The sequence below is a fragment of the Thermobia domestica genome, chromosome 11 (genome assembly GCF_964235325.1).
Source record: "Thermobia domestica chromosome 11, izTheDome1.hap1.1, whole genome shotgun sequence".
Taxonomy (NCBI): Eukaryota; Metazoa; Arthropoda; class Insecta; order Zygentoma; family Lepismatidae; genus Thermobia; species Thermobia domestica.
Genome location: NC_137464.1, coordinates 102208527 through 102227742, shown reverse-complemented (window position 1 = coordinate 102227742; position 19216 = coordinate 102208527). Strand labels below are relative to the sequence as shown.

Genomic DNA, 19216 nt, shown 5'->3' with positions numbered 1-19216 from the left:
GGTATCAGTAGCAATGCTGTCAGTCAAAGCCAAGATCTTTGTCTACTGCACCAGGATTATAAACAATAATCTATCTCCAATGGTGTATACATGACGAGCAATTCCTTCAGCAACGCTACGAACAACCATTTCTAATTGATGAGACAGATTTGGCTATCATTTCTTTATACCTGAAATTCTAGAACTAGTACTTTCCACATTTTTAAACAGATGAGGTTAATTTCGTCATTGTAAACAACATACTGCTAGAGTATTTGAGACTGGTATCTAAAATGCATTGGGGAAAAGAGCCGAGTACATTTAGAACCCTTACACCTAATGTCGTCCTCCATCCTCCTCCCCCCCCCCCAAGTAGTCTGGTTTAGAAGGCTTCATCCTCTCTGAGCCAGCGATATTTAAGTATCATTATATTTTAAAAGGGTCATAAACAATTTTTCTTAGAGGACGTCTTTGTTTTTAAGTTGTACGTCACCAAAATCTGACTTCATATCTAGTCCATCACAGCTATGCACACTTTTTGCGAACACCGGATAGGTAAGTTTTTGTGTGTGCAAAATAATTACGTTGGTAATTGTTATATTAATTAATTTTTTGTATTAATTTTAAAGAATCGAAAATAGTGTATGCCGTAAAATTTAACCAGATATTTTAGAAAGCATTTATGATATTTGGATTTAAGCTTTTAGAAAACTTGGATTAGACTATAAGAGTTCGTAAGAATTTCAGAAAAATTAAATCTCTCAAAGTACTTTATTTCGAGTACGTCGGGTCGAAACTAGAATATGCTTCTCGAACATGGAATCATGAGTACATCAGATATGTTAGCAAAATTGAAAAAACACAATCCACATTTTTGAAATTTTTCATTTTCAATCACACTCAGAACTATTCCAAATATGATTCAGCTCCCCAACCAAACGCTAATTTTAATTTACCATCCTTGGAAAGCAGAAGATTTACCTATGATCTTGTGTTTTTACGTAAAATACTATACAATAGAATTGATTGTACTAATTTGTTAGAAAAGATCTCTTTTAGGATGTCTCATCCAAATACGTGTGATCAAAATAACGTTCCGTTCCTTTTCGCAATAAAGTTAAAAGAAATATTTTAATGAAGTCTCGTACATGGCGGATGTGTGCTTCCTACAAGAGGGTTTAGTACTTTGGATGGACAATAGATATTCTTAATGACAATGAGAATAAGTTAAAATACAACTTCATGAATATTGTGGATATCTTACATTCTCATAACATATGAATAATCCTTAAAATATTGTTACTTTGTTATGTTAATTAAATAATATCATCAATATTATTACTGTAACCTAGAATACATGTATTTTTCTTTAAATAAACAAATAAACAATCTTCTTCTTCTTCTTCTTCTACTGCTATTATTATTATTATTATTATTATTATTATTATTATTATTATTATTATTATTATTATTATTATTATTATTATTATAGAAAATAGCATTTAACGCTAATGTAAAGAAATAAAACCGATTTAATTATTATCATCATTCATTCATTTATTCATTCGTTAAAGGAAACTGTACGTACACTGTTTTATCGGAAATTAGGTACTTTGATAATTTAATTTCTTTTATTTAATCTAGTGCAGTAAAGGTAGTGGCAATTTCCTTTTTCTTTTTTTTTTAAAGTGTCTTGACTTCCAATATTCGAAGTCGATGAATATCAGAAAAGAAGTCTACTTCTTAAAGAAGAAAAAGCAAATTATCAGTTTTGAATTACCGTACTAGATTAGGTAAGGATAAAGATTTTATTTAGTAAGCATTTCATGACAATTAAAGTTAAAAATAAATCTACACTACTTTCATTCAAATTATCTTATAAGAATTTACACATTACTTCATATATTTCTTTTAGTGTATTAATACATTTTTAAGGCACAAAGCATTTAGGTTATTCAACATTTCAGAACAAATGACTGTGGCCTTATAGTTCATTGAACAAATTTTAGATAATTTGCTACGTAGTTGAAGCAATTTTCTAAATATCTTGTTACCAAGATTATATACGTTTGTCGAAATCTGAATTCGTGTCTTTTCATAATATGATTTAAAATACCTGAAGCTAAAACCATGGAAGCGTTGATATGGTCCCAAAATAATTTGAAGTTTATTAAAATTCTCGGATTTGGATTGATATGGTTCACCATAAAAAGAGATTTTTAATGTCAACTTTCCGTAGTTGTTGGAAGGAAAAGATTGTTTATAAAAATTCCTAAACCTTGAATTAAGTAATAATAAAATTCCATAGTTCCACATCAACCTTCCCAAGAAATATATGATAGTAGAACTTCTGATAAAGTTGATAAATATGTCATTGCATTCATTTTCTAGTTACTTTATCAGAAATATATTTTTATTTGATTTTCTGCAGCAATATTTGCGAAGCAAAGATATTTCGAATTCATTTTATATTTAATTCTTCTTTAGAAAACAATTGAATAATTGAGTTTGTTTATATACTTTGTACCCTATAACTTCTTTATAATTCCTATACTTTTTTTTGCTATAAGTGTTATTCAAGAACAAAATAGACGAAATTAAAGTTAATTTCTTTGAAACTAGCAAACTTTTAAAATCTATTAAGTGTTTATTTGTATTTCTAACTTAAAATCAAAGAATGTACAAATACTCCCTAATGGTAACATTTCTATTTGTAATTATCGACTCAAGTTTAATTGAATTTTCCTTAACAGATACTGCAGCAGTCGTCGTGGTGAAGTTCATGTCTTGTCCACAGGAAGATGCCGTCACACATCCAAACACAATTTAACCGTTCAACATATGGTTTTGGCAAGTGCCATGTCCGCCTTGTAACTCAATCAATACATTGTAAAAAATGAAAATATTTTTACATTGCTTTGGCATCTATAGATAACTTCAAAACATGTCTGGTCAAACTAATCCGTTAACTAAACTAGTAAAAAAAACAGGCCTATTTTTTTAAGAAAAGAAATTGTATCTGCTTTTTAATTATATATGAAACTTAATATTTGAACACTAATGAAAAATCATTTACTCAACTTACTGGAACGCAAAATAAATTTGGAAGTGTGCAGTTATACAAACTTATTGAAACATGTTTAAATTTTGTCATATAACTCGGGAAAAAATAAATTACGAACAGAAAAAGTTTGAAATTAATTCAAATGATTTAAAAAAATATATCAATAGTTGAATACTTGTTCAAGATTAAAATTTATTTCTTTCACTCCTATTATTGATTTGAACATTTTAGTATAATAATTTCAGCAGTCTTGTATTTAAAATTTTCAAAATATTGAAAAGTTTGAAGAAAACTATTATTAAAATTTCGCTATATCCCCATAGTTAACGATACATTATCAAAGCTTTGGTGACTTAGTTTTCTATAAATGTGTTACCAAGAACAGGAATTCATTGAAATAAAATTGAAATTACATTTTGATTTTTAATAAAATTGAAATTACAACATTTTGATTTTTCTTTAATTTTTTCAATATTTTGAAAGTAATATAAATCTGCTTAACTCCAATGAACACCCTATATATTGTTTAATTTACATTACCAAAGTAACACAAACTTCAAAATTTGACTGATTATTTCATACTTTATTCATCCATGCTTTTTTTAATTTTCTAATAAAGATTCAAATATTTTCCAATAAAAATGAATCATGTGATACATATTTTCTATATTAATATTAAATATTTAATGATAATATTAATTAAAATATATAGGTATTCAATATATCAATATTTAAGAATTTTCTACTCTCTATATATGATTTTTATTTTTTATTTCTTAAGTCCTAGTTTTCTAAAGTATTATTTGAAATAATAAATATTTTTATTTTTCTTATCTAGGGTAGCTGTAGTTGTAGCAAATTTAATTAGTTAGTTTGCTGCTTTCTGAGAATTAATCAAAATTAACCTTTATTTCTTTTATTACATCCATTTTTTACTTCTTTGCATATTCAATATATCCATATAGCTTTATATTTTATTTATTAGTAATATAGTATTTCAATTTCTTTTTAAGATTTTTCTATTTCAATGAATTCATTATTTAAAATGTATTAAGTATATATTAACTAAATTATTTTATACGTATCGTAGTGCTATTTACATATAGTTAAATATTATTTAGAAACAAGTAGGGATTTGATATATTATCCCTTGTGATTTCTGTCAAAACATTATATATTTAACTAAAAATTATTTCTTCGTTCAGTCATGATGCAAATCATCTTTGAAATAGTTTCAGTAAAGGATCAACAAGGAAAGGGTAAAAGTGTTTGGAGAATATTTAGACAATCACAAGAAATCTAAAACAATGTCATAACTTTTATTTAACTTAGTTCTTATTATATAAATTACAAAATGCATAATGATACATTTGCGAAATATACAAAAGTATCACATGTTAAACTCAATTTTGTTTAAAACTCGTTAATATTTATCACATATTTTCTATTCTTGTTCTAAATCATAAATAAATTTTGGAGGCATAGAATACATTCAATATAAAATCAGGATTTATTCATTTCTTGCGTAATTATTACATCACAATCCTTATAAGAAATGAAAAGGATTCGGTTTCTTCTCACACTTATATTTGATCACAAACCCTTACATGTCTTCTGTATATCTCATTCCTGCTTCTATCCTATGGAACATATCGGTGAAATCTAAAGTCATAGAAAAGACCATGATTACACATATTAGAATTTGGTAATATACAACCAAAATATGTAAAACAAAAAGTAATTAGATTTAATAGTTAATAATTAGGATGCATTTCACTTGTTGCAAAATAGAAAAGAACATTACAGAATTAGTACTAAGTGAAATTTAATAGAAATCTACGAGTTCATGCCGTAAATATCTACAAAGTAGCTATTGATGTTAGGTTTATGTAATCTCAATTATAATAAAATTTATAAGGCTGCATGTAAACTCTAAACGAATTCGGAGATGCAGTATTTAAAAATGTATGATGTCAAAAAATATCACGCGAAACTAATGAATGCTCAATGATTCTATAATAAAACTGAATGTAAACTAGAGCAAAATAAACACGAATGCTAATATATGTCTATTGTAATGTTTCGAAGTGTACTAGACAGTAAACATAATCTTTGTAATTAAACAAATTCTAAGCAAAGGTTATTAAAATTATATTTAAAAAATAATTCCATATGAATGATTGACAGTTCTTTGTAGGTTATGTTTGTCAAGTGGGACATATGAATCAGTTTAGTAACATAAAGTATAACAAAAATCGATTGCCAATTGCCCTTTCATTTACAAGAAATATAGTTGGAAATGTATTTCTAGTGAATCATGAATTTGTTGTTGCACGCATCTGAATTTGACTTAATCAGAAAGAAAGTTAGTCAATTATGAGCTTAAATTTTAACAGTAAAACTTCGAATCATTTTACAATTCTTTTTAAAAATAACTGTAAAACAAAAAAAAAACAAAAAAAAACAATATTAAAGTTTTGACAACATGGGGACTTATGACATAGGAAACATTATTAAAAACAGATACTTATGAATGTGTTATTCACAGCTAAGAAGTAGAATTAACTTTATAGAACTTTGTAACATAGTTAATGTGTACGCTGAAGTGCAATTTTCTGTAAATGATAATATTGATATTTGTTTTACAGCTATTTTTATAATAATTACACATGTATTATTAATTTGTATTTTGTATTCTTCACTATACAAAATAAGCTAAACACAAATAGTAAGATTGAACTATAACACTTAATTACTTTCCGTAATATCAAATATATTTTGAATAAGCATTTGAACTAAATTTATTAAATAGAGAATTACTTATCTGTACAAATTTTATCTCGTACCTTTGAAGAAAATTTTTCACTGAGAATACCTAAGGTCGATGTATGTTGAAAATTGATATTAATGTTCAAATTCATTGAAGGTTTTTCACAAGATATTGGATCATGACTGAACATATATTTAGTTTAAACATCCTTAATGACGCACCACCACCACACACGTACACTTTATAAATTACACTCAGAAAACACAAAACGCACAATGGCTTAAGAGATTCTTAAAATTATATTTTTTAAAAAAATATATTTTCCAAATCTTATAATTTTTTGCGTAATAAAAATTGGATAAAAATAAAGGTAATATATGTTATGAAGTAGGCCATCGGTGCAATATTTTGTAATATAAAAAACAGAGCTTAATTTATTTTACTTTTTGAAAGAAATTTAGAAAGAAAAATCTAAAAAATATATATATATTCTGGACTCATAACCTCAAATCATTTTATCAAAAGGTATAATGAAAAAGTAATAGGTATGGTGTGGATAAATGGTTTTATAAGATCAGCATAAGACAAGCTATGTACTCTTTATATTGAAAGAAATAGTAACAGAGCTCAACTAATTAACCATATGAGTGTCAGAAACTTATTTATTTATGTCGTCCAAATTAGGACAAATACTATATGTATAACAATATATTTATATATTACGTCATATTATATTCAATAACTTTTTGTAATCATTCTTTTTGTATTTAATGTAGTTTGTAAACGATAAATAAATAACATATTAGTAAACATAAAATTTTAATGTTTTTTTGCTCCTATAACTATCAACTTATTTTTTAAATGTTATTTTCAGATATTTTTGTAGAATCTGTCGAACTCAATTTACTGTTAATTATATTTATTGTGTCAATACAATGAAGTTCTAACTTAGATCTTATGTACCACATTCAGATCTATATGATTAATAAGTGTCAGTAATCATTAAATTCATACTTCTACTTCTGAACGTCACTACAAAGCCATTAGTTGAACGTTTACACCAAAGTCATAAAGTAAGAGAAGATGTACTTTATATGCCACCTTCAAAATATTTTTTAAAATAATGTTGTTTAGGTAATTTTAGATTTTGAAAAGGCATTTTCAAATAAGAATATCATTTACTTATATTTTCTGGAGACTTTATTGAGGCCTTCTAATATTTTTAAGTCACTGAAACACCTTTTTTTCAAAATTGAGATTTTGATCCATGGGTAAATTAATACCAGTAATCTCCTAGGAGAAATAAAGTATCATTTCTATTAGGTACAAAATGACTTAAATGTACTTTATCTTCGATATATATGTATGACAAATGAGAAACTGTGATGGCTTTTCTATGTGAATTAAAATTAAAGTTTTGAGATATATATTAAATTTACCTTTTTCAGACCTCGATTTAGAAGGAAGGTCGTCAATTTACGAAGTAAATAATTTTTTTCCTTTATCATATCCAGTGCCGCACTGCAAAATTCTGAGGTTTACAGAAAAAAAATGTTCACATACCTGCATATTAGTTGTCACGCCCTTCTGTAGTTCATTGCTGTAAACCTACTTCCTGAAAGAAGTAATTTCACATCTTATAGTCAAGGAATGCGTAGTTCATTTAATTTCATTTCTACTTTACAGGCTGGTTCAAGGGACGGGGCTGTTTCTTGGTTTTGCTCCCAGGCTGTAAGATATCTGGAAGAGAAAATATTATTTTTAATTCTGTAATTTAGTGAAGCACCTATGATTATTGTGTTACTTGATAGCTTTAAAGGTTATTTTTAAATGTGTTCCTTTTTCAGTTAGATATCAGTAGAGTATATTGAATACAATATTTAAAACGTCATCAGTGTTCATGAAGGAATAGACATTCAGAAGGACAATTTAAAATTTATTTTTAAACATGTATTTGATTTAGTACATAATAGGATTTACTTATGTACTACTTATTTACTATCATTCCTATATATGATAGAAGTGAATTTTTGTTACTCTTTCTCGAACAACGAGAAGTGTATTTTTTAAAAATAACATAGAGATTCATCAAGTTAATTTCAACATTTGCTTGCATGTCTGATAATGAGTCTAATTTCTAATTATTTGTAAATTAACATAAAGATTCTTTAGTTGAGTGGACCCGAAAATGAAGTTCACCCGAGAAAGCTAATATCATAATATTTCAGGAAATAGAAATATTTTACATTTTCACATATGAGCGGCTCGCACGAACAAAATAGTATGCGGTACATCCGGTGGGCTTACGTGGAATGAGTTGTGATAGATCTACAGAAGAGAGTGTAGGTAGTTCTATTTCGGAAATGTACCGGCAGGGGAAAACTTGACAGGTATATATTATTGTATTTTTTAATTTTGTGAGAATGGTCAACCTTCTTTTTCAGATCACTCGCAAGCTAGAAACTGTGTCATATCATTATATTCACCCGAACCGCAAAGACTTGATTGAAGTTTGCAAATTAAACCTATTTAGATATCACTGACATCTCTACATTACCAAAATGCACAATTTAAAAACTACGAAGCATTTAATAATCAGTTAAAATGAATTCTGGAAAAGACTTTACCATTCAACTTCTTCAGGAGCAGCAATAATGATCTTATTACAGAGTCACTACTTCATAGACACATAGTCTTACACTAAAGTAATAAAAAAATCAAGTAACTATGCCGCGATATTGTAGACCTTCAGTAAATTGTGTTATCAGTCAACTACAAAGGTGAGAACCACTATCCTATGAAGTAAATAAAACGAAAATAGGTTTTAAGTTTATGTTTCTTCTAGAATGTTCATTATTCAAGAATTATGTACCGTACAGATTCGAATAGCAATTGGAATCTCCATGAATCATTAATATTAATTTGTACTGAGATAATATATTACCATACACTTCACAGTTATTATGCATGAATTATATAATAAACTACATCACAAGTAAAAGAAAGTTTAATTGGCTCTATTTAGTCTTTCTGAGCCTATGTATTCTTTATTTATCTGTATGAGCCTATTGTAATGTTATGTAGTTGTAATGTGAGAGTTGTCGAGGAAAAACAGGAAGGTAGTGTCATAGGCAAATATAGTTTTGTCAAAAGAAACGAAAGGAGAGAGGGACTCATCAATTCCAGTAGACAAAATTCCTTAGTGATTGGGGATACTTGGTTCAATCAGCACAAGAACAGATTTATATGTGGAAATCTTCAATAGACGGGTGAAGACATCAGATAGGTTATGTTACGATTCAGGGCACAGGAAGATATATTGTACATGGAAATTCTCAAGAGACGGCCCAAGATATCAAATAGATTATGTTATGATTCAGTAAATATATATATCGGAATAGCTTGAAGAACGCGAAGACCCTTCCTGGGTTTGACATTTTCTCTGTTCGTAATCTTGCGCTGGCCGAAGTGGATGTAGGCGGAAAAAAATTGGCAACAAAATGTTGAACACTGAAAATTTGAAAAAACTAGGAAGTAAGAAATCTTTACGTTGAAAAATTTTAAGAAGAAACTCGAACAAGGAAAGAATAGGCTCGAGTAGTAACAGATGGTGAATAGCAGACTGTAGAAGAAGTAATAACTTACTACGAACACATAACGGTAAAGAAACCACGGGTCACAGAACAGATGTTGCGGAAAAATGAAGGAAAGAATGGCGTGGAAACAGATTGATACAGAAGAAGATAGAAAGAGGTACAGAAAGTTAAATAGTCATGAAGGGAAACAAGCAGAGCAAGGGGAGAATTTTACAAAAGTAAATGCAAGGACTAAAATATTTAGAAAGAGTTGGGAAAATGATAAAATTACAAGAAGGTGAAATCTATGAAATTTCGGAGAAAACAACGGATGACAGTAGAAAATAACAAAGGGGACATAGTCAGCGAGAGAAGTGAAGTTTTAGAAAGATGGAAAAAATATGTTAAGGAATTATATAAGAGTAAGAATGTACTTTATGGCTGTTGAAGTAGAAAATGAAGTACGCGAGAATGATAAAGATTTTAGTATTCTTCGGAAAAAAGTTATATCCGAGCTTAGGAATGGAAAGGGAACAGGAATAGATAATATACCAATCGAATTCATTAATAATATGGAAGATAAGGGCAAAAAAGAATTATTCCGATTCTGCAATGAAATGAAGAGCTCAATTTCAAAAGAGCGTAAGTCAAAAAAGTCAGTTTTTCAGTAGACGATTTTTGTGTATGTTTCCATCATTCTATTTCTGTAAAAGAAAAGTAATCTACATAAGTGAAATTTGTGATTGCTTACTTTTCGTAAGATAACGGTGAAATTATCATCTATAGCAAGAGTTATATAAGCGTTTTTAGGCACGAGTCAGAAAATAACTTCAGAGAATACTGTTGACTAAGGACATTTTGGAAAACAACACTGTTTTCTTTTGCCTACAATTAGTTTGATTTATGGAGTTTTGCATGAAATCCAGTTTAATATACGAAGATGCTGAAATGGAACTTAATAGAATAAATATCTCAAAATTGACAAAAATTGACTTAGGCTCTTTTGGAATCCACTCCTTCAAATATATGAAACAGGAGAGTTGAGTTGAGTTGATTTTGAGTTTAACATCCCCTGCAGCATAGAGGCTATATGAGACGGCACCTACTGATTAACGTGGAATCCGAACCACTGAGCTCCAGCCTGGGAAACGAACCCAGTATGAAACAGGAGAGTAGCCCAAAAACTTTCTGTAGGCAATTATGATACTGATGACTATAATATCGAACCCAGAGAGATGTGAGGATTATTGAACTATTGCCTCATATCGCATTTAGCAAAAATTTTACTTCTAATACTAAAGAGAAGGTTATGGAAAAACAAATGAAAAAGTTGAGGAGTAACAATTGGGGTTCATTAGAGGTAGGGGCACAGGAGATGCAATTTCTTGTTAAAGGTAATCAGTGAAAGGTTTGTGGAAAAGGGAAAGAGTCGTAAGTTGTATTTATTAAACTTAGAAACTGGCTTTTGACCGTGTGAATTGGGAATTGTTTCTGGGAGTACTGAAAAAGGTTGGGTTGGCTTGGAAAGATCAAAGAAACTTATACACGAACCATCAAGTAAGTATTAGAATAGGGGAGGAAGTGACAGGGGAGAGCAATTAGAAGAGAAATTCAACAGGGATACTGTCTCTCATCAACATTATGTAATATCTATTTAGAAGAGATAATGAAGAAATCCTACATATTGAAGACGGCATTTCCGTAGGTTGAATGATTAAGTTTATACGATTTGCAGATGATATGGCGCTTGTTTCGGAATCAGAAAAGGAAATCAATAACATGTTAGAAAAGTTGAGGAAGAGCTGTGAAGAATATCAGGTGAAAATAAATGTTAGAAAGACAAGAGCCATGCTGATTGGAACGAAACGGTCGGAACGAACTAGTTCTCAATACCTGAGTAGTATTGTTGATGATAATGTGAAGTGCGAACGTGAAATAAAAGCAAGGAGAGGAATGGCGAAACAAGCCTTTAGGAGCAAGATAAGTTTATTTTGTGGGACCTTGAATAAGGAATCGAGAAAAAGGCTCATAAAATGCATCGTGTGGATACTTGTCCTGTATGGGCAGAAACATAGACATTATTCAAAAGTTATGAAGAACGACTGGAGGTTTTCGAAGTGTGAATGTGAAGAAGAATGTAGAAGATTAGCTGGGTCGAAAGGAAAATGAATTAGAGGATGTTAGAAATGGTGGGAGAGAAAATAACAATTTTAGATGTAATTAAAAATAGAAAGAGAAACTGATTTTGACATTGGCTTAGAAAGAAGTGTATCATAAGGAAGGTGCTAGACGGTATTATGTCAGGAAAAAGAGGGAGAAAGAACCTACAATTGATGCACGGTGTCAGAACAGAAAACTCGTACAGAAGATAAAGAGGTTAGCGGAAGACTGTAGAGTATGGAAGCTTCTCAGTTGATGAAAGTGACTTGGCCATAATGGCAGAATACCTATGATGATGATGATGATGTATAAGCCTATGGACTTTATCAGCCAAGATGTATTATATCTGTATTTTTGTTTCAAACATTCTATCAAGATTTTTTTTAGCATATTAACTTATTGCGAATTACTTTGTTTTTATTCACATATTGAACATGTATTCATATATCCTTAAAAGAAGTTCTGTTTGGTTGAGTGACAGACAGGTCAGGACCCAGGCCAAATCGCTTAAGCAGAAACTAAAATTTGGACACTACATAGGATTAGTGACGCAAGATATTAAAAGAAGGATTTTTGAAAATTCGACTATAAGTGGGCAAATATGGTTAGCGGTTGTTATAATAACGTGTCCATATCTCGAAATTTTTTGAGATTACACACATGAAATTTACTATTTCGACTTTTCATTTAAAATAATGATTACACGACTCAGCGTTTTTTGATATTTGATAGGAAGAAAAATAGAAGGGTAAGGATTGAAATTGTTATAAGATACCCATATAAGATACCCACTTAGAGCTCAGAAAAATGCTGTATGAAAGGTAGAGAAGGAGGAAATCAAAAATATTGTCTGTAGTAACATGTGGGGTCATTTGCTGTTTATTCATATAAATTTTGTTATTGTCTGTTTATCATACTTCCCCATTTGAGACAAAAAGTAAAATAAAACCAAGATTAAAGTTTATGCCTCAAAATGTAATTTTAACGAGTCTTGGCAATAAGGTTCTAAACTGATAACAGGCAGTTGTTTCAGGAAAGATTAAAAACATAAAATTGAGTTACCTTATTTACTGAAATGAAAAAAATATTAAAATAAGGAAAAGGGACACTTTTACATAACAAAAATATCCTAAGACATTCTTCTACCAGTTAAAAGCCAAACTGGTAAAACGCAAGTAAGACAATATGAGAAGCGTATACAGGAAATTCTACACATTTACAGCTGTCTTGATTTTATACTCTATTTGCGTGTTTAGCAGTGGCGGATTTGGAAGGTAAAAATTGGGGCAACCAGAACCCAGACTATAATAGGTATGAGTTTACTATAAACTTTCAAAAAAAACATTAATTATAGCTTAAATTATTTTTGGCACTCAAAACAATTGGGTTTTTTAGAGTTCCCGGCACCAGGTTAGATCCGCCACTGGTGTGTGTAGGTGCTGTCCAGATCCAGGACTTCCACAATTAGAGCCTATACAGATTCAGGATCTTGTTTATTATCGAAATGGAGTGTTGTCCAGTTCCAGGACCTGCTTTTTAGAAAGAAGAATGAAATGTCGACTGATTTTGGAATGTGTTGACAACGAGACGAAGAAAAGTTTTTTTGAACCTTTATCTTTTTGTTTGAAATTAATCTCTTTTCTAGTTTTGATATTACAAAAGATTACGAACGTAAAGTGTCACAACATTACTCCTATATTATAATTTTAATCTCCTCAGGAGGGTTTGAACGTTATGATCACGTATGAAATCCTTAAAATTACGTAGAAATCCTTAATTTACAGAGACAGAAAGCAAAGGTATTAATATATTATACATTCGTTTATTTCTAGTGTTCCCTCATCTTTGCATATTATAGAATTATTTATTCCTCTGGGATTTCTGCATTTCGTACTGACATCATACTGTACGCGTATATATTTTAATTTTCTCTGTTACTTCCCCTCCATTACTAATTCAATCTTTAATGTACAGTCTCACCGGTATTATTATTATTTACCTTGGTCACTCAATTTCTTTTCAAAAGTTCTATTTCTCATCCACAGATGAAACTAAATAGAATTGAAGTAAATGATTGACAAATTGAAGTTTTTGTTCAAAAAGAATGTACTAACTTTCTACGCGTAATTGCAAGAATATAACCTTTCGAAGGAAAGTGATGATCAGGTATTTTAAATACCTTATGGCTGCAGCTGATAGATGAACTGTGTGCAACTTGGAAATAGTTCTATGTTGCCAAGCATATAGATACCAAATAATTTACTTAAGATAATTCCTGGCCCCGGAGAAGGCGTTACCTTCTGTGGCCCGTCCAGTTTCGACTGGGAATGAAATTGCAGTTTAAAAAAAACTTAAGATAATGAGTTTATATATTTTTATTTCATTTACAAATATAAATATAAATATATATATTCCATTTATATTCTTCACATAGTTCGTTCTGGTACGCATTAGGTGAGATTATGAAATTTATGAAAATTAAAGCGAACTGCGTAGCAGAAATCTAGATGATAATTGCGAATAGCCATATAATATTTACCTCACAGTATGCAAGCGAATGGGTAGGCGTGATTTCACTAAAAAGTTTGTTTACAATAATGAAAATTTCTACTATTGTAATCTAAACTTAAATTTATAATATCTAATATAAAGTGTTCTTAAAATATTTATTCAAAGAACATTTCCATATTTGGAGAAATGAGTGAAAGAAGTTAAGGTAGAATTTATTATGAAAAAAAAACGCAATTTTATTGGCTTGCGCCATAGCTGTTACGAATAAATTGAACGATGTTCAGTTCAATTGAGAGTGCGTTTCATTCAAAAGAAAGATGACCTTCACATATTTATGGATGACAGATACGTGAGACCAAAGTCCAAGAACTTACCAGGCGCTGAATTCATTTATGTTTGGGGAATTTGTCGCACAAAATATTAAGAGCATGTGTCATAGAGCCGTTCAAAGATACTCGAAATACCCCTGAACGTTAAACAGTACCGCAAAACATCGTGGAAAAAATATATTTGGAAGACGGTGGGCCAATTCTAATTCTTCCCCTGGTAAGATTCAGTAATAAGAATTGACTTAGCTTCGCCGCCCCAGATGGGGACATACTGTGTTCGAGAGGAAACAAAGGCAAAGATTCAAAGAAATCTTAAGATATATTAGTTCGTTTATTTATAGTTTTAGGATATTTAACCACTATTCCTGTGACAGTGTAATTTTAAATTCAATTTAATTTTCACTGGAGTCGTGGGATAGATTGATATTATGAGGTCTTAACCAGGGGCTCTAATGTAGTTCGAAAGTAAACGCGGCTAAGTGAATTAATATTTTATAGAAGTTTGCCACTAGTTTCTAAAAATTCCGAATACTAAACAAACTGTATAGATTCTCACATCAACGAATATTAGAATGCAGACGTCCTAAAAGCTATCAAGATGAAGAATCCTAATATCCGTCAATTGTTACTGCTTTTAAAATGCAGAAATCCTAAACATTAGTAAACTTATTGTAAAGAACGCGCAGCAATCCTAATGAATCTTGTACTTGATCTAGTTCTAAAGTAATTTATTCTAATAATCTGTTGAGACGCTAAAATTACTTCCAAGTTGAGAATACGATAGAATTCAAGCATTTGGGTAGTAAATATAACCATGTTTTTTACGAATGTTTAAGTTTGTAGTTTGTAGGATAACATATTCATGTAGGAAGACATTCATATGGAAACTGAGTGGAATTATTGGGTTAGTGCAAATGAAAGGTTCGCTTTGATGTCAGATGGAAACTCATCTCAGCAATACAACACAGTGATGGAATAAGGTCACACATCTAATGTCGCAAGCTTTGTATAGGCTCAGAAATCAGGATAAGGTACCCGGACGATCATAGGACATAGCATTGTTGAACAAGATCGCATGAAAATGCACATAATTGCAAAGTGATGTTTCTTTACGAATTCAAACTGGAAGATTTTCGATAGCAAGCCGAGAAAATATGAACAGTACATTTGAGCCACGAATAGCATCATTCAGTGTTAGTTTATCAAATTTCGTTCCGATAACACAGTAGTGCAAAATGAGTCACTTCGGCATCAACCAACATTCTGTTCGGATGAGCTCCACAGAAACACCATAGAAGAAGACCCTCGGAAAAGTGTTCGTGCATTGGAGACGAGTTAGGCACAAACCAACACGTCACTTTCGTTCGGCAGCACCTCCCTGGAATCGGTAAGGTGAAAACATTGTACTAATGGATGCCACATGAGATGACCGGCAAATAGGAATCACAGTCTCAAAATGTGCACTGCTCTGAGTGTAAAAAATAACCTGCAACGGATTGTCACTTTAGATTTTTTTAAATGGATCTACTATCTGGATGACAATCTAATGGTAATGGTTGGACTGTGATTACGTGCAGATAGACTTCCTAATACAACTCTCCACCCATAGAAAGTGTACCGGTAGTTAGTATGGTGGTCTACGGTGGAAATGATTCATCGCGTCTTTTTCAAGAGAGATGAAATATCAAAGCAGACCGTTATAGTGCTTACACGTGTTAGTGCAAATTTGTCTGCATCTGGCAATAGTCAACAGTCAAGGTATCCTGATGTATGACAAGCTCTCCCACGTGTCGTACAAAGGACAGTTCGTTATTGTATGAATTCCTTTCTCACCTACCATATTTCTCAGATTTCTCGTCCACTTACTACAATCTTTTCCAGAATCTCATTACTTTTTGGAAGAGAATATCTTCCCCAAAGATCGGGTGGTGTGTAACGTGCGACTGCAAATATTTTCGAATGATATACTCCAGACCTCTTTCGCCACGAAATCTAATCGTTGGCTACTTGATGGCAAATTGTGAGGTTTCGGGTTGCTACTATTTTGATTAATGAGATTTTGCAGTTTTCTTTCTTTCATTTTTTGGCCTTTGGAAGTGACTCACCTGCGACGAATATTTCATGTTCACAATTTATAAATCATAAATATTTCTAAACAATATACGAACCTGAACAAGGGTGCACTCACAGGGTGTCCACCGGTTCCGGACCCTCCCCCCCACGAAAAATCTTTCTAACTCAACATATATTTGTACAATTCCTCAATAAAACTATACTTGTTTAATAGGGAAATGATTGATGTAGGATAAAAATTGCATCTTACACTTCATCTTATAAAAACAATCTAGTTTTATAATTTTTTTTGAAAATATAGGTAAATGGACCACTCCCAAAGTTTTGATCCCTCTCAACAAAAATTTCTGGGGTGCGCGCCTGCATCTGAATAGAGAGAATATTATAATAGCTGAAAGGCGTTTAGTTAATGTTCACTTCAATATTTTCTGAGACACAGGTGAGGTAAAGGGGAAAAAAACACTTTCAGATGATAAATCCGAAAACTCTTTATTTGTGATGGGATGATGGTCTATTGACAGATAAACACACCTTACGAAATACTTATGCCATATTGGTAAAGCTTTGGATATCTCGTTACGAAGTCAGCCGAAAACTGGCAAATATATATTTAAAAATAGCCTGAATGAGCTACAGAAAACTTTTAATTGATTCCACCACAATAAATTATTTTCTACAAATCCATGCATAACAACAGAATAGTAACATAAATAAAGAAATAATACATTAATTATTGCAATTTGCTGCATTTGTAAACACATTATGATTGCGGTGTCTTTGAGATTAAAAACAAATGAATAGAACATGAACTAATCTGTTATCATGGTTCTTAGAAATACACATCCTAAAAGACACGAGGCCAGTTCTTTAGAGTAGTCTAAGAATATAGACTGCAAAAATTCTAGGTCATCTAGCTTCATTAGAGTACTTCACAAACGTCACGTTACAGATATGAACGATGTATGTATGCTGTACGTCTAAGGAAACTGTACATCCTAATTGTTTTAACAATGCAATTGTGGTCCCGAATTTACGAACTGTATATTATAGAAGCAAATTTAAATGTTGTATCAAATTTAAGAACAGTTTTAAAAGGTTTATTTTTCTCAAATTTGTTTACTTTTCCTTTTGTCTCAAATGATAAAAAAGTCATTTGAGACATAGGAAAGGATGTTGCCATACAGATAGGTGACGAATTGACAGTTTTTACTATTTTTACCCTTTATATAAAAATACAATTTCCAGTTGTCATTGTTAATTTCTTAGAAATGATTGTGTGTATGCTGTAGAAGTTTCTTAATCAATTAACATGTTAGAGAAAATTTCTGAACATGAGCATAATTTGCATATTGCTCCTGTAATTAACTATAACCTTAGACCATAGCATTATACTACCTAACTATTCATTGTCGTTGCGTTTCCATAGTTTTCCAAATGACTTTAAAAAATGTTAGAGATCATGGCTTGATGACTGAGTTGAGTTTATTTTGAGTTTAACGTTTTTCAGTAGCGATTCCATATGAGACGGGACCTACTGATTAACGTGGAATCCGAACCACATGAGCTCCCGCCGGGAAACGAACCCGGGTCTCCCATGCCAAAGGCTCGTATTCTAACCTCTTATCCACGAAGGAACTCCCCGCCTCTTTATATTGACACACTCTTTTATCAGCACACGGGAAACATTAAGAGAAAACAAAATTGCTTCATACTTGATTTTCTAAATTTGAGGCTGAGGTTATATATAGATGTACTAAACCTGCTTCTTTCTCTCTTTTGGATTTTAGCTCTGAAAGTGGACAATATTCCAGATAGGCCCCGAGACTGCATTGTTTTCAATGGAATTTCCAAAGGTCCCGTAAAAGGAAATTCTATATCATATGTTAACTAAATTTGTGTGTATGGCGTGTTCACTTGTCATATCGGGTGAGATACTATGAAGGATTATTTACAGTATTGACTATCAACAGTATCGATCGAGTATCTACAGCTGTTTGTGTATCAAAGTATCAACGTTTTGCGATTGCATGTTGGAATAATTCTTTCAATATAAATGATTCTAATTGGGGGGGGGGAAGTTGAGAAAAGTTCGTAACGACGCCTTAAACCGTTTGATCTCCAATACAGAGACCCATGTGCAAAACATAAGTCAATTAATATAATCCTTAATACAGCCTTATTATTAATGTAGATAAAGAAGCCGAAATCCCATAGTCAGTGTTGCCAAAACGTTGACAAAAGAAAAGTTACTGAATGGAAGGTGAAATGACTCAAATCTGGGGTGAAAAGTCGCTAACACATATATATTACAGTACCTTCATAATAACCTCCCTTTAGTACAACATATGTATTTTTTTATCTATTTCACTTGAAATAAAAAATGTTTACAAAAAACACATAAAAGTTAAAACTTCACAAAGAAAAAACTTACTTTCGCTTAATCGTTTGCTCGAGCTTTTAGAGATAATCGGCAATGCTGAATTATTTGTGCCTGTCAATGGAAGCTCTGCAAATTAAATGACATTGAAGGTTAAAATTGTTCTCGGTTAGAGGGAAAGATGTGGGATTCTAGAGAAAACAAAGTGGGATTCTAGAGATTTCACATTATATAGGGTACAGCTTGAGCTGATTCAAATAAGTAAAACGAAAACAAACATATAAAAACTGCTTCCAACTAATAGTGCTTGATTTGTTTACAGCACAAAAGTCGCTAGATTTGTCAGTAAGTCGCTAAATCGTCATGTAAAAATCATTA

The 19216-nt window shown here is 31.1% G+C and overlaps 1 protein-coding gene and 1 long non-coding RNA gene across 21 annotated transcripts in view; one reads left to right on the top strand and one right to left on the bottom strand.

Moving 5' to 3' along the window:
• Nucleotides 1-2882, top strand: part of LOC145664324 (uncharacterized) — a 1583153-nt gene extending 1580271 nt beyond the window's left edge. For 9 of the 10 annotated variants that reach the window (XM_081730946.1, XM_081730945.1, XM_081730944.1 and 6 more), the window contains one exon: nt 2733-2882. The gene's annotated coding sequence lies outside the window, so the exon portion shown is untranslated. Of the gene's footprint in view, nt 1-1668; nt 1773-2732 lie in introns of all 10 variants that reach the window. The other variant, XM_081730932.1, reaches the window with a different exon arrangement.
• Nucleotides 2883-4566: 1684 nt separating this feature from the next.
• Nucleotides 4567-19216, bottom strand: part of LOC145664331 (uncharacterized) — a 373203-nt gene continuing 358553 nt past the window's right edge. For all 11 annotated transcript variants that reach the window (XR_014127363.1, XR_014127362.1, XR_014127360.1 and 8 more), the window contains 2 exons: nt 7377-7553; nt 4567-4705 (listed from right to left, as the gene is read on the bottom strand). This is a non-coding gene — a long non-coding RNA (uncharacterized LOC145664331). The remainder of the gene's footprint in view (nt 4706-7376; nt 7554-19216) is intronic.